An 18,177-nucleotide genomic window follows, 5' to 3' on the forward strand; every position below is an offset into this window, starting at 1 on the left:
GACACATAGCTATGTGACCTCCTAGTGTGGTCTGAGGTCAGATTTGAACTCAGGAAGATGAGTCTTCCTGACTCCAGAACCTTCACTCTATCAACTGGGCCATCTAGCTGATCCTTTTTATATATCATGTATGTACCTTCATATGTACATATCATCTTTCCAAGACAGACTATATGTCCCTTGAGGGCAGATACTGTTCACCTTTTTATTGTTTTATCTCTAGGAGCTAGAACAACTCTGGTAAATAGGAATCACTTAAAGTGTTTTTGGATTAATTGAGTGCCTTGCAGCCTAGTTGGAATGACAATATTTATAGAGGTGAGACACTTATTGAGTTAGATGATTATATGGCATGAAATCAAAAGATTTTAGAATATGCTAACTATTGCTTATATTTTCTGAGTACTGAAAAGATGCAAAGGAAAGGAGAGATAGTGAAACATACAGATTACAATATTATGAATCAGGAATGTGGTCTTGAAGTAGTACACATGAATTAGTGGGGAGGAGGTAAAATGAGTCCAAACTCATCTGGCTCCAGTTATTAATTTTATTACTCCTAAAACTATCCTGTCTTTATCTTATACAAGATACATTCCTTTTCCACCCTCGGTAGAATGTAATTTCCATGAGATGAGAAATAATTTCATGTTTTTCTTTGTATCCTTCAAACCATATGAGCTTAATAAATGTTTGTTGAATTTTCTCTGAAAAAATCAGTAAACAAATTTAACTTCTTTGAGAATTTTGCCATGACTGACTAATCACTCCAAAGGTATATACACTTATATATTCAGTTTATACTCTATTCCTTTATATTAGAAGGTAATTTTTTCCTAAAGTGTGTTTTCTTGTTGTTTCACATTTTTTTCTCCCCCCACCCCAACCAATGCTTCACATTTTATCCAAGTCAACACAATAAAAATTTTATAAAATGCTTACATTCTGTGTCTTTACATGTGTGCTATTTCCTAGGGATACAAAGACAAGTTTACATTAATCTTTTCTTACAAAGAATATATATTCTGTTAGGGTTGTGGTTCTCAAACTTTTGGGTGCCAGGACTTATTTACATTCTTAAATTAGTGAGGACCTGCCAAAATGCTCTTGTTTTTGTAGGTTACAGCTATTGATATTTATCATATTAAAATTTTTTTAAAAAACTTAGTATTATTATGCAAAGAATTTTGTTCTCCTAAATCTCCCAAAAGGGTCTTCAAAACCTTCAGGGGTCCCTAGAGCATGCTTTGAAAACTTCTAACTTAGGGGGGACTGCAATTTGAATACATAATATTCATAATACATAAATAATATGAGATAATTTGAGGTAGGAAAGAAAACTAACAATATACATATCTCCTCAAATAGGTTGTAGATTATTTGAAAGAAAAAAAAAATCAAATTTCTTTTTTTTTCCTCTTATAACTTCTTAATAGTTGGTTATTCATTGTTTTAAGCACAAAACAATAAATATTAGCAACTCAATTCTGCTTTATCTTTAGTCTTCCATTCCCCACTCTCCCCCCCAAAAAGTAAAACCTCTACTACCATTAAATTACATAGAAAGAGAACTCTAGAGCAATCAGTTGCTTGGAACTTTGTTAAATGAGAGGAGAAAGGAATTAAGATGTTGCTCCAAATGTCATACAATTGGTTTCCCAAGTCTTTCCCAATTTTCCCTTCAGTCTCATCTTCCTGTGTTCAGATAACCCTTCCTGTCACTGTACTCGCCATTGCTTCTATTAGCAGCTGGAAAAACAATAGTAACTAGAAGGGATTATGAGGGCAAAGTGCCAAGATGTATTGGTATGTTGTGCTGCTGGTATATGCCAGCTCAATATGAACTTTTTGCAGATGACATGATCCTATTATATAAATACTACTATAAAGAAAATTAAGATGGCTTTTTTATTCAAGATTGCTTTTTGAAATCCTTTCTTCCCATCCAGAGGGAGTGGAACATTAAGAAGGGAAAAAGAATTATTATATCACCTTGAAGGTCCTGAAGATTCAAAGGTATCAACAAAGCAAAGAATAAGTAAATCATCTTACCTCCACCTGCCAGAGAAGAAAACAGAACTATAGATATACTGGAATGCTTCACCCAATCTCATTTTTGTTTCCCATGACTCAAAAGGATAGGAACTTTTTCCCTGCTTCCTCAAAGAGTGCCAAGTACTCTATTCCATTGTGCTAAAAATTCATAGACACAGAGCCACTTATCTTTTTTTTTTTGGAATAAAATTAGCATTTCTATAACATGGTATAATAAAAAAGATGATTGCACATGACACTGAAAATTTATTAAGCACAATTTGCTGTTTCTTTTAAATTTATAAAAAAGTTATAAATAATTTTTCTTTTCTCCCCCATCCTAGGGATGGCTATCATAAGACACATATAAGTGTGTGTGTGTGTGTATATATATATATATATATATATATATATATATATATATATATATATATATATATATATACACATATATGTATAAGTATATATATATATATGTATATATATATATATAAATGTATTTGTGTAAAATTAATACATATATATATTTCTGTTTATTGGATTTTTCTCTATTCTGCACAAATGACCAAAAAAAGTTTACATCCAAACTCAGTAGATAGTGAGGTTATCTAAAAATAACCTACAAGTCAACCTAAAAATGAAAATACCAATTTTGGACTTCTTGACTAGGTTTTTTGTGGCTTATTACAAAATACTCTATTTCATACATAAGGAAAAATAGGAGCAACTGGGTGACACAGTGGATTGAGTATAGGGCAGGCAGATAGCATTTTTCTTCATATGTCCTTTATTTGACTCAGTCATTTTTCTGCTCCCATTTCTCTTTCCATGTTTGTGCCTTAATTTTTGAATAAATTACAATTTGGCTTTCAATTTTATATTTGATACATTATTGTTATTCCTAATTTCTGGTATGATTATACCATTTGAACCAAGAACCAAGACAATTAAGAAAGTAGAAGAGTTCCATTATGTGTTGCTTCCATGGGGGATTGGAAAGAGAAGTCATTCAAGGACAACGCTGATATTCTCCTTCAAAACAAGTAGAATTTGAGAACAACAGAATATTTGAATGCATATTGATGCAAGACTAGCTCTGACCCAAGTTTGATAACAAAGTTTAATCAGAATTAGAAGATCAAGCAGTTTCCTGTACATGAGCACAAAAGTGTTTCACTGGACTTTGATCTCTGTTTCTGCCCCAAAAGACAAAATGTTACCTACCTAACAAATCTGTTATTTTCAAAAGGGTCTCATTAGTTTCAGTTCTATGTTAGGTCATATTACCATTCCCGTAAGTACTGATTTGTAGAATCGAAGGCCAGATCTTCCATTACACTAAAACGCCTATAAATGTGAATACTATTCTTATCACCTAATATCAGCACTCTAATTTAATGGATACGACTCCATTAGAAAGCTACTAGGACCACCACTAGTCTTTCCTTTTTTGTAATAAAAATACGACTTGGTGTTTCTTTATCTGAAGATCACAAAGTTCTTTCTTCAATGACCAAAATAAAGAGAGCAAATGCTTCTGGAGGGAAGAGGAGGGAATTAGAGTAACTACCCAAAATGACATAGCTGATGAATGATAGAGTTCTAACAAGAGAATTGTAACTTCCTAGAGTTTTGCCTACTGTGTTTTCTCTGTCCAGATGACAGTTATTAAAAAGAAACGCTCAAGGCGCAACTACAGAGGAAATAAATAAGTTAATGTCCCCTGCAGACATAAACATATCACCTTGTAGCTGAATCCTTCTAAACGCATTTTAACATTGACTATCAAAATAAAGGGATATTTCACTATGTACACTAGTTGCTGACTTCAAACTTCTGTACAATTATGCATGAACTCTTTAATTCGGAGCAAAGTGTAGTTTGAGGGAGATTGTATATTCTTACTAGCAACTCTCATCTGAATTAAATATGGAAAACTTGGCCCATCATAAAAATAGACCATTGGTTTCAAAATGTCACCTACCAATTCAAGAGTTGTTGGTTTTGTGTTTATTTTTCAGTCTTTATTTTCGATTGCTTTTTTCTTTGTTCTTGTTTATTTGTTTCCCTGCTTAAGACTGATCTTTTAGCTCCCTACCCTCACCAATAAAATCAATACATTAAGTCAGTAAACTAAGCAAAAAATAATCTTTATCCAAATGATTAATGAGAATAGCTGAGTTGAAAGAATCCTGGACCTGGAAGCAGGGAAAGCCAAAGATTTAAAGTCTAAATCTAACACTTACTGGTTATGGCCACAGGCAGGTTTTCTTCCTATAAAACAGAGAATTTGATACCTATAGAGCTTACCTCATGGTACCTTATTTTAAGAATCAAATGAAATAGTTAATGTGAACAGATATTGATAAGAAATTATAAATTATCACTCTAATGTCTTCCACTGATAAAAACTTACTTTGCTGTACAAATGACCAAAAATAGTTACATTCAAATCTAGTATAGAACTAAAGTGCTTATTGTATAAAAATAGCTTACAAGCTAGGTTAAAAATGAAAATGGCAATTTTGAACTTCTTAATTTGAATAGTCTTTGCGATTTATTATACAACCAACCCTTTATTCGGTACCTAAGGAAAAAATAGGGTCAGTACCTAAGGGAAAAATTGGGTGGTGTCAGGCCCAGCTCAGGAAGACATTTTTTCTGAGATCAAATCTGGCTTTACTTACTAGTTGAACAACCCTGGGTATGCCATTTAATCCTGCTCGCCTCAGTTTCTTCATCTGTAAAATGAACTTAGGAAGGAAATGGTAAATTACTCCAATATCTTTGCCAAGAAAACCCAAATAGGGTCATGAAGAGTTAGAAACATATGAAAAGATTGTGCTCATCAATGAGTTGCTCAGATAGTACAAGTCCAATGGGAAGAGTGTGGCTTGTTTAGCAACTCTCAAAGTAGGTTCATTTCCTAGGGGAGTCAAAAGCAAAGAATGACACTGTATGTCTAAAAGGAATTGTTTATGGCCCTATGAAAACGAGAGAGATTCACTGGAATCTCCATATTCCAAATTTAGTTCCAATGTAAGGGGAAGGTGGTAGGGTAATTAAGTACTTATTTGATTTTTTTTTGTACTTCCTTTCTGGTTTCCTATTAGCCCTTTGTGTCTTCTGCATTTCTACAAGAATAAAATAAAGGTTTACTTCTTTATCCAATAAAAAGTTCTCTCCTCTGTTTGTTACTTGGACAACCATTGACATTTATTACATAAACACAATATTAGTGGAACTATGCTATGACCTCCAGAATTACAAAGTAAGGGGGGGGGGGAAACCTGGTCCTTATTTCAAGGGACTTTAATAGCATCCATTCATCCTACTTTTCCAGCTGGAGAGGCTGAGTTTTTTTTTTTTTTTTTTTTTTTGTTTTTTTTTACCTCTGAACAGGACATTTTTTTAGGTTGCTGAAGTGGCTTTAAAATACCACTTTGTTCTAATGATGATAGAATGAACCAAAAATAGGACAAGAATACGAGTCCCCAAGAGTGTCTTTAGTGTGATGTAGATGGGACAAGCCTTCAACAGGATTTGTATGCCTTGTAGTGTTTGGTCAATACAAACATGGTCTGAGGGACTGAGGAGTCAGTCAGGTGACAAAACACTACGGCATGTCAGAGACACAAAGCTGGGCAAGCAGCCCAGGTTCTCTGACCCCTGGTGCCCTCTCCATGTGAGAACCTCTCAAACATGGACCAAATATTTCCTTTTGAATGAGTCCCAAATTACAGCTTGACTTCCCACCATCTGATACATTCAATAGAGATCATTTTCTTTCTATTTTTCTTTCCTTTGAAATTCAAACTGCCCTTAGGAATGTGGCAATCGGCTTTAAACAACGGCAGAAGCATCTCATCCTTCTTCACAGTTGTTCAATTTATATTACAGAAAGTGAGCTGTGACCAAGTGCTGCTGAGTACTGAATGCCACAATTACTTAAACAGTTGAGCTCACAACCCTTCACCCCAGCTCTATATCTCAATTATTACAAGGAATTGTTCATCTTATATTTCATGATTTTAGTGGTTTCTAACAGCAAGGTCAGCTCTGTTTCTTTAGAAATATCCACTATTTCATCATATAAAGACTTTGCTGCCTTGGTCTACTTGACATTTATTTGTTTTTTGTTTTTTGTGTTTTTTTTTAAGATCAGCTCTAACATCATTCTCTTTACCTCCCTGATTATGGGCCAATAAAACCAATAAAAAAAAAAATATATTCTCCCCATGTTCAAAGTGACAGGGAATATATGGCAGAATTCTAGACCACACTAGGATATCTCAAGATTAGAAGCAGCATGGGATATAAAAAGACAGCTGGACTTAGAGTTAGGAGATACCTAGGCTTGTACACTGGCTCTGACAATTTCTATCCATGTGATCTTGAACCTCTAAGGTTAGTTTCATCATCTTCAAGAATAAGTATAAGGACACTTATATGACATCTCATAGGATAGTTGTGAAGAAAATAAATCTTAAAGAGATATTAATGAAGCAACTTTTATTTTATAATTTTTGAAGTTGCTTTCTTGACATCGATTCCTTGATGTGTGATTTATTTTACACCTCAGTTAAATAGTATTGATAATGCCATACTTAGACTTTTAATTTGGGAGTAAAGCCATTTGCAGCTTCAAGAATGTCTTAATGTGTGAGAATTGAATGGATCTCTTACTACAGACAGTTCTATAGGGCAGGGAAAGTCCTCTCTATTGAAGATTTTTTTTGGAAATGATTTTTATTAGCTACATACCATAAAAATATAGTCATTGGAAATAAAAACTCATCATTCTTTTTTTTTTCTAATTTGGAGAGAAAACTTTAAAGAAATAAACTTTTTTCTTACTAGTACTTTTCTGTTTTATTATCTCTAGTCCAATGACTTTAGCCTAACATTGAGACTGAGGAAATAATAAAATTGAAAAATAGTATTATATTACATATATACACAATTTTAAATTTATGAAATAAAGCAAATATTTCTATATCATAGTATGAGAAAAATGCACATGGAACTGCAAATCTACTATGCACAGCTTGCTATCTTTTAAATATACAACAGATATCATGTAAATTATTTTTCCCCTTTTGTTCCTTTCCCTCTACCCTAGAGATACCTACCATTAGACACAAATAAGCATATAATGTGTAAAATTATTATATACATACTTCTATTATCAGTTCTTTCTCTGGATGCAGATAATATCTTTCTTCATATGTTTCCTCCATATTCCAAAAAAATATGTCCCAATCTGTCCCCAAATCAAATAATTCTGTCAGAATGGGGATAACTTGCTTCTCCTGTTCTCTGGAATCAAAGATAGTTGTTTTTATGGCTTTCTTAGTGTTGCTGTCATTGGTTAAGATGTTTCTTCTGTTTCTATTCATTTCATTATCAGTTTATAAAAGTCTCTAAAACTATTCATTTTTATAATACTAATATTATAATATAAACTGTTCTTCTAATTCTGCTATTTCTCTCTGAATCAGTTAGTTCATCTTTTCATGTTTTTAAAAATTATCTGTTCCTTCATTTCACAACAGTATTACATCCAATTTGTCTATCATTTTTTCATCCATTCCCCAATTAATGAGCATCCCCTTAATTTCTAATTTTTATCCCTGGTTTTAACATTTTCTGAAATATTTTATCTTTTGTCTTTCAAAGGCTTTTGTCTTTTAGCATTGATGCCCCAGCCAACATTTTCCAAGTTATCTACCATTCCATCTTTACAAAAATCTTGTATTCTACAAACTAGTGTCTATTTAGAACCCTCCCAAAATATATTTAGCATTTCACTTCCATCTTTTGTTTATATCTCTCTAAAATTTTAGGCATCTTTCAAATGACAGCCCACAACCCATATGCTCCATGAAAACTTCAACTCACCTTGACTACTCCATCTTTTCTTGAATTCTATTTATTGTTCAAACAAATCATTTGGTGTCATCTTTTCCCTATGCACATTTCTCTGACCCCCAAATAAATTATGTTACTTGAGACTAAAGACAGTATTTTTTTTCTTTCTTTACTCCTTTAAATGCCTGAAACCATTCCTTACATTTAGCAAATACTCACTGGATGGTTACTCATTGATGATGAAGCTTTCCATAGTCATTATTAGGCATTCCTGTTCTTGAACATGCAATGAAGTCTTTATTCCTTATTTCTTTTTATCTTATAGGGACAACATTTTGCCAAGTGTCATGTTTTATTCAACTGACCTTTAAAATAAATTGTCCTGCTGAGTGGGGAAGAGAAGAAACATATATTTGGAAATGAATGTGCTGTGAAAGCAAAATAGATGTTTTTTTTTTTTTTTTTAAAGATGTGATAATCAAATAACTTGTGACTGTAGTCACATAAAGCTGTGCATCCAGTAAATACTCCATGTATTTTCTTGGTGGATGAATGACACAAACACATAAATATAAAATTAAAGGAAGAACACCAGTGAAATTTTAATAATAATTCACATTTATGTTATGCTTTTTACAAAGTACTTTACTTCTAATGAGTATGGTATGCAATGTAGTGGAAACTAACAGAGAGTTGAGAAGACAAAGATTCAAATCCTAGCTTTGGATAAGTTACATAATTTCTTTATATGTTACTTTATTTATCTGTAAAATGAGGTGGCTAAATTAATTGGTCTCTAAAGTTCTTTCTAGATATAAATCTTATGAGGTATTAAAAGTATTATTCCTATCTAACAAATGAATAAACTAAAGCTAAGAGGTGTGACCCCAAAGTTAATAAATACTAATAAATAAAAATTAATAAATATTAGCTAGACTTTAAAGCCAGGTTTTTGACTCAAAGTCCAAAAGCTTTTCTATCATACTACCATATTTTTTTCACTTGTACCACTGTATTCTAACTTTAAATCTAGGATCTACCATAAAAATAAAATAACTCTAACCCATCTTAGGCAAAACTTGAGAATTCTTCACTGTTTTTTATTTTATTTATGATCAAAAACTTTAATCTAGTCTTCTAAAGTATGCCATTGCCTAGTGCTTTCAGAGCCCTGAATTGATGTTAGAAGTATTTAAATAAATTCTCTGAGTAAGTTGGAAAGAAATACTAGTTTAAAAACCAGTCATATAATGAATGGAATAATGAGGGATGATTCAAACAATCTGACTTTCTATTATACAGACTTTCTTTTTAGAAATATTGGAAACTGCATCAACTCATAAAAATAACTCATATGCCTATTATTTTTTTCCATTTTAAGCGTATAATAACAATAACGACCTCAGCAAAAGACATTTGAAATTAATGACTGGCTGGGAGGCACAGCCAATGGCCACCAGTTCCTCCCAGCTGGTCATTAATCCCCAGGAAATGCCTGTACCTCCATCATTATTGCTTAAGCACCATTATCGAAATTTCTCACAGTTCTAATATATAGAAATTTGAGGCTACTTTGCAAACCCATGGTATTCATGTTAGTTAATGGGCCACCATTGAGCATAGGGGATGTAATTATCAAAACAACAGAGGGAAAGGGTTGCTCTCCTAGCTCTCTAAAATTATAGGAAATGAGGACAAGTCCTATGGGAAGAACTTTATAAGCAGCTATATGAGCAGAAAAATAAATGGAAAGGGATGTATGGGCCACATATGAATTAAGAAAAGACTTTCACCCATTCTCCCATGACTTGATAAAAGAGGGAAAAAACACAAATAGACATAACTATGATCTCATTGGCATTTCAGTCCAAATACATGAAACTCTGGTGATTGAGATTATAAATACCAGTGTAAAAAGACAGCCAATGTTATGAGACTTGGGCATCTTCTTAGAAAGGAATTAAAGAGTACAAATTGAAGGGAAGAATATTTTTTGTCAATACCTTTATTATTATATATTGCAGATATATATATGTATATATATATATATGTATATATATATAATTTCCTCTTTCTGTTTCTTAGGTCTCTATCTCTGTCTCTCTGTCTCTATCTCTCTCATCTCACTCTCCCTATCTTACCAGGAGAGAATTGCCGAGGTCCCTAATGGGGGATCTGGTCTGCTAATCTATAATCTGCTAATCTATAAAGAATCTTTGATTTGCTCTGTTTGCTGTTTTCCTGAGGCAGCCTCTTACCATTCTCTTTCCAAATTCCTTCTTTCCCCATCTTATTATAGACACCCATTGGCCTTCAGCTATAATGGCACTCAGAATTTCTGAACTCTAGAAATCTACGAGCAATAGCCTTTCCAGGTAGCAGGGATTGAAGGTACTTACCATCAAATATTTTTCAAAACTTAAAAATCAATTCATAACTTTCCCCCCCACTTCTTTCGATGTTTCTTAGAGTAATAATAATGAAGAAAAAAAAAAACCTGACCAAACTAAAAATCATCATCTTAAAAAAATCAGTACAAAAGTTTTAAGGTATATTTTCTATTTTTAAATACATACATAATACATAATACATTTAATACAATATATACATATAATATTGTATAAGTATTGCATCAATATTTTTTCAAATTGAAAACCTCCAGTAAATTTTATTCATATATAAATTATATTGTCACACATTATATAATTACATACATAATATATAATGTGTATGTAATATATTATATGGTGGCTATATATATGTATATATATATATATATATATATACACATATATATATGCATAAATACCCATACTGTCTATAAGTTACAAGTTCCTAAAAATAGGATACCTTTCTTATTAAAGACATTGAAAAAATATTTGTTGAAATTAATTCTTTCACTGAAGTCTTGCCTCTAAAATATGATACAAAGATCTGGTGCTTTCCCAAGTTGCTTATCTATTTCATTCTTTCTTATAATATTAGAATTATCATAAGTCTGTAGATGACAAAAAAAGAGTTCCACTTAAAAGACCAACATATTTTTTTCAATGTTTCATGGTGACAGAATACAATTTTGACATCAGTGAAATCTACTGTAGATCTTCAAAAATAGCCTTGGATAGGAAATCAAAAGACTCAGGTACAAGCTCAATTCTACTTCTCATTATTTCCAAAATAATCTAAAATCTCCAAAGCTCTCATTTTTCTCCTTCACTGAACACCCCACCTGCCTCTTGTCTATCTGAGTTTTAAGCATCCTTTAAACCCCAACTCAAGGCCTTTCTATGTTACAAAATCTTTCCTGTCTACTTCTATGCCAATTACTCCCCTTGGGCTTTGGTTTTCTCTTTATAAAGCAAAGGGTTTGGATTAGAGGACCTCTCAGTTCCATTACATTAAACTCTGATTTTGTATTACAAAAACCTCATTCATTCCTAAAATGTTCTAAAAGCTGAGAGATGGAGAGTCAGTGGAACTGTAGTCTATTACAGGCAGGAAAACAGATTTTTTTTAAAAAAGCAGCATGGGGGGTAACAGAAATAATAGCATACTGGGATCTCAGTTCTACCTCCAGCTTATATTAGAAACTAGCCATACTGAAAGAAATGGCTCCAAAATGGTAGACAAAAGGCAGTAATCTTTCCTGACCTCTCCCCAAAACACTCCCAACACCTTAAAATAATCCCATAAAACAATTCCTAGAGTAGTAGAATGCTCCAAAAGGATAGAGTGTGCTTATTTTCAGCCAAAGACAACATATTTTCCTGATAAGCAGGAAAAGTCTATCACTCCTGGGTGAATATGGAGCACAGTCCAGCACAGGCGAGCTGACACTCTGGTCTCAGCAAACCAGGAGCAGACTTTGAATTAAATGCTTCCAGAGCTTTTAACTCACACATGGTAATAGGGTTGAACAACTGATCAAAAGGAGATTACCGCTGACTTTGACTATTCTCTGATCTAGGTCATAGTCCTGGGAATTAATCCTAGATCATGAAGGAGCACTAAAACACAAGAACTTAGGGCTGCAATGATATCAGGGACCCTTGTCACACTGACAGGGCAGAAAAGAATTCTTGTGGTCACTCACAGACCAGAGCATAGGCCAGGGGAATAGTAAACACCCCTCCTTAGATCATACCACTTTAGAAGAAGTAAAAACTTATAGGTTCCTAGAAGTAATTCTGGAAACAACTATATAAAACCTCTGAAGCTTGGAACAATGAGCTCTCCACTTTGGAATCAGAACCCTATTTTAACAAAAAGTTAAAAGTTAACAAATAGACTGAAAAAAAGTGAGCAAACAAGCAAAAAAAAATCTGACTATAGAAAGCTACTATGGTGACAAGGAAGACTAAAACACTAAGAAGAAAATAACAAAATCAAAGCTCCACATCCAAAGCCTCAAAGAAAAATATGAATTAGTCTTGGGCCATGGAAAAACTCAAAAAAAATGTTGAAAATCATGTGAGAGGTAGAGAAAAAATTGGAAAGAGAAGAGTGATGCAAGAAAATCACGAAAAACAATCAAAAGGCTAGTAAAGGAAACACACACAAAAACAGAATAGGCCAAATGGAAAGAAAGTACAAAAAGCCAGTGAGGAGAGGAATTCCTTCAAAAGCAGAATTGGCCAAATAGAAAGAGAGGCACAAAAATTCACTGAAACTAGCTTTGTTACCATGGACAGATCACTTAAATTTTTTTTATCTTGATTTCATCAATAAAGTCAGAGGGTTAAAATAAATATTTACTAAGTTTCCATTTCTAGTTCTAAAATTCTATGAGTCTATTTTCTTTTTGTGAGTTTCCTAGGTGATTTTGTCCAAACAAGGCCAGAATTCAAGTAAAAAATGTCAATTTGATGTTTTACAAAATAATCACTTAATTGACTGACTGGATTTTCTCTTTTCAATCAATTGTTCTGCCATTTTAGATTTAACCTTGGAAATATAGCAGGATGCAGAAAGTAGATCATTAGGCTTACATCTAGATTACCTATCTCTAGTAACAACCATGAGCTCAGCTCACAAAAACCTGAAACAAAAGTCTCACAACTATAGGGCCCATGTTTTTATATTCTGAGGAGAAGGGAAGATTCTTTTATTTTCCTTTTTCTTTAAAATACATTTTTTCTCTGGATATCTCTAAGGTGCTTAAATTTTCTTAGGTTAGCTGTTTTGTTTTAGTAAAACAGTGCCGTTTCTGTTGCCAAAAGTAAATGCCATTCATATTTCAAGGATTTTAATGAGCCACCATGGGTTATATTTGTCCTATGGGAAAAAAAGAATCTCTCACTCACCAAGACATAGTCAGAATTTAAGACAGAGCAGCATGATGGTGAGGACAGCTGTGCAGACTTTTGAATAATAAAATACTAAAATTCTCCCACCAAAGTGGCAGACACATACCTTTAACTTAATGGGGTTTTTTATAATCTTTTGAATCATGGAAGATGATCATTTTAATTTTTTTTTAAATAATAAAAGCTTCATTTGTTATCTCATCATTCTGCTCAGATTCTAATATTCCCTTTTTCTGGAACAGCACTTCCTAAAGAATGAGTCAGGCAGTATAGAGGCAGTTAATGGAATGGTTTCCTCAGTTACGGACATCTAAAAATCCATAACAGGACAAAGCTCTTTTAGAACTAACGTCATGTGTGTACAACTACAAGCCTTGGGAGGCATGTGCCTGGAAAGCAGCACTTATCCCAATCTGCCCATTGTGTGTAGCCTCGGGAAAAGCAGGTGTGTAACACACACACACACACACACACACACACACACGTCAGTTCCCTACATTCTGGCTTCTCACAGGGCAGAACTGTTTTGTACCACAAATTAAACTACTCCAGTCAGGGAGCAAGATGTGTGCCAAGCCCACCTATGATTTTACTTGGGTCAGCCAGCCCTTAAAAATGTGGGAATGTGAAACCAGCAACTAACTGCACTGGCACAGAAAGAAATCATTGGACATATTTCCTACCTCTCGTTGCTCCTTCCACCACATAAATAAATCTAGGTGGGATGTAGTAGTGGTGATGGAGGTCAGACTAAGGGGTCTCCAAGGATGCAAGGGGTGAAATGGAAGAGATAATTCAATTACTGTTTAATAAGAAATCATACTTTAGATACTCAAATAAGTCAATTTTTTTAAAGGAAAATACCATACAAAAACTAAAGTCAGGAGTTTGTCTGGGAGTTTGCACTATAATTAGGGAAAGAAAAGAAATATTTTGTAGAGAAAGGAAATGACATTGATATGTTTTTAAAAAGATAATTGTAAGTAAGACTGAGCAACTGAACCATTTCCTTCAAAGTTCAGGTCCACTGGGATATCTCTCCTGATAACTCTAATTATTAGCACTTTCCTTGAAATTAATTTGTATACATTTTGCATTTACTTCATGTCCACGATGTATACATACAATAGAATATAACCTTTCTGATGGCAGGGGTGATTTGATTTTTGCCTAGCACTTAGCATAGTATCTTGACAGTAGGCAGTTAACAAATGTTTGTTACATTGAATTCATTCAATTTTCTTGAAGTTTTCCTCTCTGCAACAATGTGTGTATGTGAGAGGCATTTCATTTTGTTAGTCAAAGTGACATGAAAATTGTATGTGATCAGAACTTGCAGGCACAAAAGTGAAAACCACATTTGAAGAACCTGATCAGTTTCTTACCACTTAGAAACTGTATCTGATGTATTAAAGGGAAATGTGATTATTTAATTAGCCAGTTACCAGAGAGCCTATACTCAACCGAATAAACTGTTTCCTCCACCAACACATAGCATCTGCAAGTAAAAATAAAGCTTAAACAAGGGAGATAGTTCTAAGAAAACCTCAGAAAACCTATACAAACTGATGCTGGGTGAAATGAGCAGGATTAGTACATCATTGTACATAGTAATAACAATATTATAATCATTCTGAACTGTGAAAAAATGCTATCTACCTTCAGAGAGAGAATTAATGAACTCTAAGTACAAACTGAAATATAATTTTTTTCATTTTATTTTTTTTGTCTTTTTTACAACATGGCTAATATGGAAAGATAATTTTATATGTACAATTTATATTAAATTACTTGCTTTCTCAAACAAGAGGGAAGGGAAGGGAGAGAATCTGGAACTCATTTTTTTTTTAAACAAATGCTTATTAAATAAATAATTAATGATCTCTCTCTATCTCCCCCACACTAACCACCACCCCCCATCCCCCAACACTCCCAAACAAATATTTTAAGTAAGCTCAAATATCTAGGGGACAGGATTTTCTATACTTAAGTTCTCTTAGGTATTTTTTCCAGGTTCTGGGCAAGCAAACTAATTTTATCATTACACATTTAGTACATGATGTATTTGGCATAAAATGAAGTATCAAGATATTTTTCAGAAATATCCTTTCTACAATTTAAGAACCTTAGTTAATAGAAATAAGTCATTTGTTTATGGCCTGAAGTAAGCTCTCCATTGAAGCATAGAGATTATTAGCAAAGTCACAGAGGTGAGTTACAAAAATGAAAAGAATAAGGTTACTTGAATAAGTTGGAGTCTACATGCACTTTAAACTATGAACCCCATGTTGTATTATTAAGATAGTTTTGCTTATTTCTTGTAGGATATATAGATATAGTTTGATCTGATCTGAAGACCTCTGGAGAATGTTCTTAAACTGGCTTATGAGAAATGTTTTTTTTTTTAAATTAATTGGTTAATTTAGCAAAGAATAGACATGAAAAAAATCCTGCTATCCATTCTGAGTTCTCTCTCGAGTGAAATTCAAACTCTCCCAACTTCTCTGTTCTCATAAGAACAATAAGAATTGGAAAAGACTTCTGTGTCATCCGTTTCAACCTAGACCAGACCAAGAACTCTTTCCAAAGAATTCCCTAATCTGTGCTCCCCTCCCCAACTTGTCCAATCTACTTCTGCCCAGTTACAGTTGCAAAGGAGATTTTACTTACAACTAGCTGAAGAAATTTCCATCTGCCCCTCTCCCAAACTTTGTAAAGATGCTAAGGATATCATAGTCTTTGCACTTCCTCCCTCAACTCTCTCCCCACTCCAATACATCCTTATGCTACCAAGGTGATTCTTCTGAAGCCCAAGTTTAAACATTTTACTTCATACTCAATAAATTCCTAGGACTCCCTTTGTTTGGCATTGAAAACTCTTCACAATCTGATCCCTTACTTTATTTTTTAAATTTTATTTATAATTTTTTGACAGTATATATGCATGAGTAATTTTTTTATAACATTATCCCTTGTATTCATTTTTCCAAATTATCCCCTCCTTCCCTCTACTCCCTCCCCTTGATGACAGGCAATCCCATACATTTTATATGTGTTACAATATAACTTAGATATAATATATGTGTGTAAATCCAATTTTCTTGTTGCACATTAAGTATTAGATTCCAAAGGTATAAGTAACCTGGGTAGATAGGCAATAGTGCTAACAATTTACATTCACTTCTCAGTGTTCCTTCTCTGGGTGTAGTTGTTTCTGTCCATCATTGATCAACTGGAAGTGAGTTGTGATCCCTTACTTTAAAAAAAATGTCTTTTCACATATAACTTCCCTCCACAAACTCTGTGGTCTATGCTTACTTGCTTTTCTCACATATGGCCTTACATCTCCTGATTCCAACGTTAACCCTAATAACTGGAAAGCTCCCCTCCTCAACTGCAACTGTTAAACTCCTCATCTCCTTTAAGGCAAGTGTCCCATCCTAATATCTAAGGAGGGAAGAGCTTTCCCAGTGCCCCAGCTATTAGTACCTTTCTCTTTAGGACTCACTTGCATCTGTTCTGTATTTATCTTGTGCTATGTTTCTCATATGGTCTTCCTGACTAGTCCGTGAATTCCTTGAAATCAGGTTATGTTTTTGTCTTTCTATTTCCAGTGATTAGCATGTAGTAAAGCACTTAATCAATGCTTATTGATTGATTGGTCGCTTGCTCTAAGTTGCCAAACTGAAAGAAATCTTATCCAGCACTTAGCACAATGCCTGCACACAGCAGGTACTTAATAAATGCCTGTTGATTTAAATTATTGTTGGCTAATCCCTCTTTCAAGAAACAACTATAAAAATTCTTGAAGGCAATTATTATATCATTCCCATTAAGCCTTTTCTTTTTCTATTCAAAACAACCACAATTCTTGTAGTCAATCATTAACATGATTTGGTTTCTAGTCCTTTCCTCGTTCAAGAGATTTGGACTCTACAGTTTATTAACACCTCTTCTAAAATGCACCAACACAATAGTCCAAATTTGAAGTGACTGGAGCATAAGACTGAAGCACAGGTCAATAACCTCTCTAATCCTAAACAAAATGCTTTCAAGAAATGTAAACTAATATGGCATTAATTGATTAACTGGAGGATTTTTGGTAGCCATGTGACACAATTTATTGATTTTGAGTTGTTAATCTACTAACCCCCCCACCCCCAAGATTTCACATGAACTACTAGATAAAACTAGCTGCACCAAATACATGTTGTACTTAAGAACCTGATTTTTCTGGATGCCGTCAGCGAACTTGCCATTTATTCTTATTAAATTTTTTCTTATTGGCCCATCAGTCTAATCTAATTTCTCAGAGTCTCATATTATCTGTAAAACCAACAAGCATGCTATTTATGCCTTTATCCCAAAGTCTTACACATAGAGCTCAATAAATGCTTGCTGAAATCCAGCAGGCCTTTTAACTAGTTTCCTCCATTGAACTCTGTGGCAGAAAGTTTCATGACATTATCAGCAAATTCCCCTTGCAACAACATGAGGTGGTCCTTCTACTTTGTGGAGAAAACTGATATCACCCATTGAAAGTTTTGAGAATAGATCACTTTCTTCACTTCTCTCTGTTCTCCATCACAAGATATATTTACCTATTGACCCAATCTTCTCTTCTGTTTGTGGAAGAGATATTATTCCAATTTCTCAAGGAAAATCAACCATCTGTGCCTTGATCCTAACTCTTCCCATTTCTTGTGAAGACTTTCTACTCATGACTCCATGACTAAAACTCTTAAGTCTTATCATTTCTTTTCTGCTTTTAAATATCCACATCTCTATCTTTAAAAGGAAAAAAAAGAGGGGGAAGCTCTTGCTTGTTCCTGAGGGGTCTTACTTTTCTTTTATTCATAGAAAAAAAATCTATTTTGGTGGTTCAATTCATAAGATAATAAACAGAGTTGGAAAGATCCTTCAAGGTGTCATCTCTTCTGGTAGTGTCCAATGCAAATCAAAGCCA

At 33.6% G+C, this 18,177-nt stretch overlaps 1 protein-coding gene across 1 annotated transcript in view; it reads right to left on the reverse strand.

Moving 5' to 3' along the window:
- Positions 1 to 18,177, reverse strand: part of HMGA2 (high mobility group AT-hook 2) — a 189,338-nt gene that overhangs the window by 135,334 nt on the left and 35,827 nt on the right. The window lies entirely within an intron of this gene.

Source organism: Sminthopsis crassicaudata, chromosome 5 (assembly GCF_048593235.1).
Source record: "Sminthopsis crassicaudata isolate SCR6 chromosome 5, ASM4859323v1, whole genome shotgun sequence".
Lineage (NCBI taxonomy): Eukaryota > Metazoa > Chordata > Mammalia > Dasyuromorphia > Dasyuridae > Sminthopsis > Sminthopsis crassicaudata.